This window comes from Chenopodium album, chromosome 15, assembly GCF_948465745.1.
Source record: "Chenopodium album chromosome 15, dcCheAlbu1.1, whole genome shotgun sequence".
NCBI classification, from domain to species: domain Eukaryota; kingdom Viridiplantae; phylum Streptophyta; class Magnoliopsida; order Caryophyllales; family Amaranthaceae; genus Chenopodium; species Chenopodium album.
This window is the reverse complement of record NC_137848.1, coordinates 41304571-41313331: the sequence shown is the minus strand read 5'-3', so window position 1 is coordinate 41313331 and position 8761 is coordinate 41304571. Positions and strand designations below refer to the sequence as shown.

The window sequence follows — 8761 nt, the reverse complement described above, 5'->3', positions numbered from 1 at the left end:
TTATTGAGAAGTGCAATTCAAAATTTCTCCCAAGAGCCAGATGAAACTTTACATGAGGCTTGGGAGAGATTCAAGGATCTGTAGAGAGAATGTCCCCACCATAATTTAGCACAGTGGCAGTTAATCCAAGCTTTTTACAATGGGATTGGAAATTCATCTAGAATAATTCTAGATTCTGCAGCTAGTGGGAGGTTTATGAATCTTAATGTTGATGATGCAGGTCAAGTTATCGAAGATATGGCAATTCACAATTCCCAATATGGGAATCCTAGAGGTTTTGCTAACAAAGGGAGACATAGTGTTGATTACGTATCCTTTGTGCAAGCCCAATTAACATCTATTTGCCAGAAAATATATAATCTTAGTACTGCTATTCCTACTTCTGTAGCTAATGTTTCTGCTATTAATAATAATTCTAACGATGCTTTTTGTGAAAATTGTGGAATTGTAGGTCATTGGGAACAAGATTGTAGGAGTCCCGTGGAGCAAGTTAATGCCTTTCAAGCCTATAGGCAGAATGACCCATACTCCAACACTTATAATCCTGGTCTCCGGAACCATCCATATCTTTCTTACCGGAGTACCAATGTGCAAAACCCTCCACCTCCACAACAATCACAACAACAAGCACCACAACAACCACAGCAGAAATATTACCACCCCAACTCTGGCCAGAAAACCCAACCACAAACTCACCCTCCATCTACTGACCCTGCCTTATATGAAATTAGAGCGATGCTAGGAAATATGCAAAATCACATGGAGAGTAGGGATGCTCAAATTGATTCGATCCTAGCCCATAATAAAATCATGGATAATCAAATTGCACAGATTTCCTCTACTCTACAAGCCCGCCAACAGGGAGCCCTACCATCGCAGCTAGTATAACCTACAGATCAAGCTTATGCAATTACCCTGAGGAGTGGTTCACACTATGATGGGCCTCCTATGCCCAAGGATGATGAACCTGTTTTAATGAAAATTGTTAATCCTGATTCTGTTATACCGAATGATCTTAGCACTAGCCCTGCAAGGCTCCAGGGTAGTACTAATATTTCTAATGATACATTGCATGGTACAACTTCAGAGAAGGTTGCAACCCAAGATAAAAGTGGAGATGTTCGAAAGCCAGTTATCAAACTACCATTCCCCAATAGACATTTGAAGTCTAAGTTGGATAAGCAGTTTGGTAAGTTCTTGGAGATGGTGAAAGATTTGCAGGTAACAGTTCCTTTCACAGAGTTAATTACACAAATTCCTGCGTATGCTAAATTCATGAAAGAAATATTGACTAGGAAAAGGTCTATTAGTGAGGTAGAGATAGTTGCTTTTACTGCAGAATGTAGTGCCGTGCTACAAAATAAATCTCCACCTAAACTAAAAGATCCGGGTAGTTTTTCCTATCCCTTGTCATATTGGCAATCTGATGATTAATAAAGCATTATGTGATTTGGGTGCTAGTGTTAGTGTTATGCCATCATCTGTATGTTTTAAGCTTAATATGGGTAAATTAAAAGCTACCAATATTACTCTGCAAATGGCCGACCGTTCTCTTAAATACCCTTTAGGTGTTTTAGAAGATGTTCCTGTTAGAGTAGGTAAGTTTTATATACCTGTTGATTTTGTTGTTCTTGATATGGAGGAAGATTTGCAAACTCCAATTATTTTGGGTAGACCATTCCTTCATACTGCAGGAGCAATTATAGATGTGAAAAGTGGCAAACTGACACTATCAGTAGGGGATGATAATATTGTTTTTAATTTGAATAATGCCCCTAAAGCCCCATGATAGAGGAGAAGTGTTTTAGTATTGATGTGGTCGATAATTGTTCTAATAAGCCCCAAGCTCTTGTTAAATATCCCTTGGAGGCGGTATCTTGTGTTGCATCTTCCGCAGGAAAATCCAATACATGGAAAGAGGAAGTGGATGCAATAGAAAGAGCTATATATTGTGAAGGGCTTGGCTTTGACCATGAGAAAGTGGAGAAAAGTGAGCAAGTTGCGAGAACTGAGGCCGTAATGAGAGTCCCACCTGATGAAGTGACAATAGCTCAGTCAAGTGGAGAACCAAGGCAAATTAAGGCCAAAGAGGTGTCCCTTGCAAGTAGTAGTAAAGAACCCCCAGTTCAAACTATGGAGCTAATATGAAGCTAATTATTCTATCTAAAATTGGACATGGGTAATAAATCAAGTGTTAAAACATCATAGGCTATGTGCAACAAAATAAAATATTTGTTGTACAAAATTGATTGGGCTAAATTATCTGACGCCAAAAATAGTTTTGGGCAACAACGGAATATTAACTCGTCGCACCAAATGGATTAAGGGCAATGACATTCTTCGACGCCCAAATAGGTTTTGGGCAACGATAACATATTTCGTCGCACAAAACAGCAAGGGTGTTGACCTTTGTACAAAGAGCCCACGGCGAGTTCATCTTCGTTGCACAAAGGTTTGGGCGACGAATTTGGGTCTTTGTGCAACAAGATCTTTCGTCGCCCAATCCTCTTTTTCTAGTAGTACTTTAGCATATTTTGAGCATTTTTAAAACTTTCATAACTTTTGATCTGTAACTCAGAATAAGGCATATAATATATCGTTGAAAAGATCTTTAAGTATAATTTCCAAACCAATTAGAATTAGGTCAAAATATTTTGTAGATTTCAAGATATGAGTGATTAAGTACAAGAGTGTCGGTTTTAGGCCGAGTTTTAGTGTTTTGCTCATTTCTTTTTCATTTTAAATCAAAATTGGGCTTATGATATATCAATGGAAATCTTATTTCAAGGCCTATTCGATAAAATAAGATTTGAATCAAAGTTATCAGTCCAAAAAAAAAATCTATTTCTTGATTTTAGGTTGTAGTCATAAAAAGACAAAATTGGGTTATGGTTTGTGGATTTGGGCTAGGAAAAGGGATTAAATGGATGTTTGGGATAGAAATGGATTGAATTAGGTGGACTGATATAAAAATAGGCTATTATTTCAAGCAATTCTTAATTCCAATGCGTAACCTGACCAATTAACGGTAAAAAGTCATTCATTACCGAGTTTGGTTTTGGAAGACACAATTAGGTGTCTACATAGCAACTATTAATTCGAATATAATTACGATATAACAATTCATTTAATAATGTAAAATCATCCCCTTATATAATTTGTAAATCGTGCATAACAATTGCAATTGCACTACCTCGATGTGTTTATTTCATAAAATCACAAATGCAATTTAAAAACAACACCCCTTATAGGGAACGCAAATGTAACCACGGCCACACTTATTCATACATGCACTATCAGTACAATTTTCTAAGGGTTCACATTGTTGACAATCGCTAAAGATCACTTTGTCAGGCCTTGAACGCATAGCACTAGAACCTGCAATAATAAAAAAGATTAACTAAATTTGATAGTACTTCGTATGAAATATTTTAAGAACAGTGATTATACTGTATCTAGGTGTTAAAGTACTAACATAAAAAATAGAATCTTGCTTGATTAAATTTTATAAAACTTGAATATATACATAATTTTAATTCATAATAAGGAGATTAATCAATACAAAATAACACTTACCGCAAGACAAAATGACTAGTAGCACTAGCATGAAGGACACAAAGAATGTCATTCTAGCCATTTGTTATAGCTTGTTGCTTGTTTTTAGAGTTAAGGGAGATGAATAATTGAATTTATAACTTAAGTATAGAGAATAAGCTATGTGACAAGACTATCCAAACTTTTGGCCTCCTTATATACTTGCAAATTATGTATCATTGTTGATTTTCTAATAATTAAATGATTTTTTTTTCCTTTTATAGTAATATACTCTCCTTGTACATATGATTATGAATTTCATTTGCCATTAGTATGTTCTATAAACAGAATTATATCCTTCCTATTTAACTGATAATAATTCAAATTTGGTTCCTGTCATAATGTAGATTATTGCACTATTTAATATGCAAGATTTAAATGATTAAGACCATATTCTCTTCACCTTATTTTTACTTAGATTAAATTATCAATAATATAATACTAAAACAGACACCAAGAATGACAAGTGCCACTTCTTGGGGTTGTTTTTTTCCCTCTAATTTTTTTTTATTCAATTTCTAAAACAAAATATTCACTTCTACATATAATTGTGATACACTTCCTTAAAAAAATATTCACCTGTAGACACCTAAAAATGTCTCCCTGACCGAACCCCGTGATGATTAGGAAAACCTTCATCGTCATTTGGTTCGGAGTATTGAAAGAAAGGAACACTTGATTCTTGATTAGAAATCCATGTCATTTCCATTTCCTATCATTTCATAAGCCATTCTAGCCATTTCAATAGCCCAAAAACTTTTCTTAAACCAAAATTCACATATCTTAGCCTAATTTTATCTTTTCATAACTACAATCCAAAAACCGAACTTTGTACCTCATAATTACCATCCAAATCCTAAATATTTGGAAATCCCTTGAAATAAGCTTTCCAATGATATATCATATGCCCAATTCCGAGCTATAACAAAAAAGATATGATTGAAATACCAAACTCTATCCAAAATCGACACCCTTACACTATTTTGACCATATCTTTTGATATAGAAAATATATTGACCTGATTTTAATTGGGTTGGAAATTAGACTTCTAGGGCTTTCCAACGATATATTATTTGCCTTAATCCGAGTTTGGGATCAAAAGTTATGATAAAAACAAAAACCATAAAAAAACTGGATTTCTGCCGCGGCGCGACAAAAATGCCGCTGAAGGACAGGGTCCGTCGCCACGCGACAATTAGCCACGTGGCACAACATTTCCATCGCGTTGCGCCAGACTATGTCGCCAAGCGACGTTTTTATCGCAAAGCTACAAATATGTCGTGTAACACCCCCAAATTACTCTCCAATAATAATGATTATAAAACATGATTAAGATAGTAGCTTAGGAGCATTACCACCACGTGATTACGTAACGCTTATTAAAACAAAAATTCACAGCGGAAGAAAAGTACTTGACATTTATAATAATTAATAATAGTAGTAATAGTACTCCAATTTAAAACATTTCCAGAGTAGTACTTATACTAGGATTTAATAAAACATTAAACTTAAACTAGGTGATAATCGCCTTTGCCCCCAATGCTTGCATTTAGTTCTCGTTCAATCATCATCGCCTAACTACTTATCAGAAATGATAAGTAGGGTCAAGCCAAAACAAAAGAGAAGTACGGGTTAGTAAAATGCTAAGTACATACAAATGCCAGACATGTAAAAATCAATTTAGTTGATCAAACATGTTTTCGAAATAACTTAACTTCAATAAAGCATAGTTTATTCAAACCATTCGTAAATAGAAATTTCCCACTTAGAGCATTCCGAAAATTATCAACTTTCCAAAAATAGTCCAATAGAATAAATTAATAAACCTTATAAAAGTCATTTTCCCAACCTAAGTGTGCATACCCCCCAAACTAGTGACTCCTTACATAGTGCTATACTTGGGGAGAAGACTAGATCATACATAGTTCATAGTCTTATAATTTATCTCCGCATAGTGGGAGTCATAAAAATCCGATAAATATTTTTGGTAAACCAACCTTTCAATTCCCATGTATGGTATGATTTAAATAATAACATTTCCTTTTTAAACAATTTGGTAACCAGTGTAAGATTACAAAGAAGCTTATAAAGCATTTAAATATTTAAGTTCAAACAATCGTTTTTATTGAAACATGCTCATAATATTTATTTTATAAACATTCATAAATCATTGTTCAACATTCAACATAGTTCACCATTCAAAACGTGAAACACATTTGTATATAAAATCACATAGTTAAAGATCTAGCCACGAATACGTACCTTGATCTTTGCACACAAGTACGGAACAACTCCTAATTACGAACTTCAAATTCCTCCTACAATAATCAATAACTTTTATTAAAGAACTATCCAACATTAAACTCAAGGACGTAAAATACCGACTTTAACTAGTTGTGCATGAACAATTTATTATTTAAACCCTTTATAAATTTAATATTTGCTTTTAATAGTAGTAGTAATAATAATAATAATAATAATAATAATAATAATAATAATAATAATAATAATAATAATAATAATAATAATAACAATAATAATAATAATAGTAATAATAGTAATAATAGTAATAATAATAATAATAATAATAATAATAATAATAATAATGTTTGCTACAGATTGGATGTTCCATTGTTCTCGGTTTCGGCACCATGTTCCGCTTGCTCAAGGGTTTTCGATGGGGATATATTTGGAGATCATGCAGTGTCATGTGCTGGGATGGTGGGTATTAAACATCGGCATAATGTTGTTCGCGACACCCTTGTTGATATTTGTTTTCGGTCCGGGATTTCTGCGAGAAAGGAGGTTAACGTTGGGTTGACTGGAGGCAACGATGGGGCTCTTCGACCTGCAGATGTGTTGCTTTATTCTTGGGATAGAGGTCTTGATGTGTGTGTTGACTTGACGGGGTCTTCTCCTTTGACACAATCAGGGTTGTCTGACTTTGTTCCTGGTCGTGTTGTGTCGGTTGCTGCTCAGCGGAAACGGGACAAGTATGGGGCGCGTTGCAGGGCTATTGATTATGATTTTCTTCCCTTCTCCTTTTCTTCTTTGGGGGAATTAGAAAAGGATGTTGTTTCGTTGCTGAAGCGGGTTCAGGCGTTCGCAAGGACTCAGGATATAGGTGCTCGTGCAGCTGCTCACATTTTCAGCAGGATCGGGTTCGCTATAGCTAGAGGAGTGGGGGCCCAGATTGTATCTCGGCTCCCCACTAATTTCTTGTAAATCGATTGACTTTGTAGGTTTTTGTTAATAATAATAATAATAATAATAATAATAATAATAATAATAATAATAATAATAATAATAATAATAATAATAATAATAATACCTCCGTTAATAGTTATGTGCAACTTTTGCCATTTCGGGATGATCTGGGTTATGTGCAACTTTCCACTTTCTTCCTATTTTTAGTAAAAAAAAAAAGGCTGGAAATTACACTTTTACCCTTACTTAAAAAATGTAATTCATTAAACATTACCCTTATTATATCCTAATCACATTAACCTAAAACTAATCAGATTTCCCTAATCTAATGACTCCCTCCATTTATTTTCCCAATTCCCCCCTTCTCTCCTCATTTACTCACTCACCCAACCACCAAAAATTAAATTCTGATGGTTGGTTCTCTCTATATTTTCTGGAGAGTTCTTCATAAGATGAACCCTAGTTCATCTTCTGTGACTTTCTCTCTCCTCTTCATCTTCAATTCTTGCTCTTCTTCTCTCCAGATCTACTCTTCTCCTCTACGTATTTTCACAAAAAAAGTCCCCCACAACAATGGTTAACCTAAGTCCCTTACATGACGCTTACATGGCGACGAATGACGAAGGTGAGGGGAATTTGATCCAGTCCCTCATTCAATCAATTGAGACAGGATCTCCGTTTCCTCGTCAATTTTACGAGTCCAGTGAATCTGGTCCCTACTGTACTTCTACCACTTACAAAGCCTTATGGAAGGTTCTAGAGAGTGTGGAGGAGGAGGAACGTCTGAAGAGAGAGGAGGGTCAAGGTGAGTCCCGAGGCAAGATGTTGGTGTAGATCTGGTTGCTGAAAGTGGCGAGGGGAGTGCTGTGGCCCCAAAAAAACCCAGATCTAATAGGGCTAGGCCACCCCGCAAGATCCGTGCTAAGAGGAAGGCGGCGCTGGTTGCTCTGAGGAGGATGCGTGGGCTTCCAGACCGTGAGTTCATTGTCCTGTCATCTGATGAAGAGGTTGAAAAGGAGGAGGGTTCATCACCTCCTTCCAGGAAGCCTGAATCTGCCTCTTGTTCTGCCCCTGTTCGGAAGCACTATGTGAGGCGGCTGAACCCTAAGGTTCAACCCTCTGAGTGACTACTTGCGTAACGATTCCTAACCCTAACTTCTTTCTTTTTTTTTTTGAGTCCCTTTAATTTGATGTTTGTGATTGTATGCTGGTTGTTTGCTATGATTTACTGCTTCTGATTTGGGCTTGCTGGTTGATGGCTAACTTTAATGGCTGTTTATGGATTAACTTGTTGGTTGATGGCTTATGTGAGTCCCTTTTCTTGTGATTTACTGCTTCTGATGTTGTTGATGATTATTGAATAAATTATGGTGATGATTTTGGTTGCCTGGAGCATGCTGGATTATATTATTTGATTATGTTGTTGATTTTTGTTGCCTTAGATTGTTGGGAGATTATGTTAGATGTTGATGGATTCTGTTGATGGTTGATGGATCAAGTGGTTTGATTTATGTTTGGTTGATGTTGTATTGATGACTTATGGCCTTTTTGGGAATTTGATTGTTGAATGATGAGGCTAAATGATGGTTGGTTGTGTCAGCTTTGGATGTTTGATGTCTATATTATTCTCAATGATCATTGTTGTAGAGAACAATGTGTATTGGAGTCCCCTTAATATGCATTCCTCTGATGGATTAATAAGCATAAGTAGCATTGACAATATCATTTCATTCAAAATATGGCTACAAAAAGCCTCTGACTTGTGAACTAGAACTTACACATCACTGCCTTTGATATTTACCTCAATCCCTAACACACAAAATACACCTAACCACCTATTCATTGAGACTTAAAAAGTAAAAATAAACAAAAGGGAAAAAAAACATTGCAAAAAAGACTCTTAAGTGGTTATGTGTGGCAGTATATGTTGATGTTTGATTTGCTTTGTACCCTCATGTAA

At 35.6% G+C, this 8761-nt stretch overlaps 1 non-coding gene across 1 annotated transcript; it reads right to left on the bottom strand.

Annotated features, from left to right (window-relative positions):
• On the bottom strand, nt 1-107 carry LOC145583567 (small nucleolar RNA R71). Its single transcript, XR_014100204.1, has one exon. It is a non-coding gene; the product is annotated as a small nucleolar RNA R71 (small nucleolar RNA).
• Nucleotides 108-8761: the final 8654 nt, after the last annotated feature.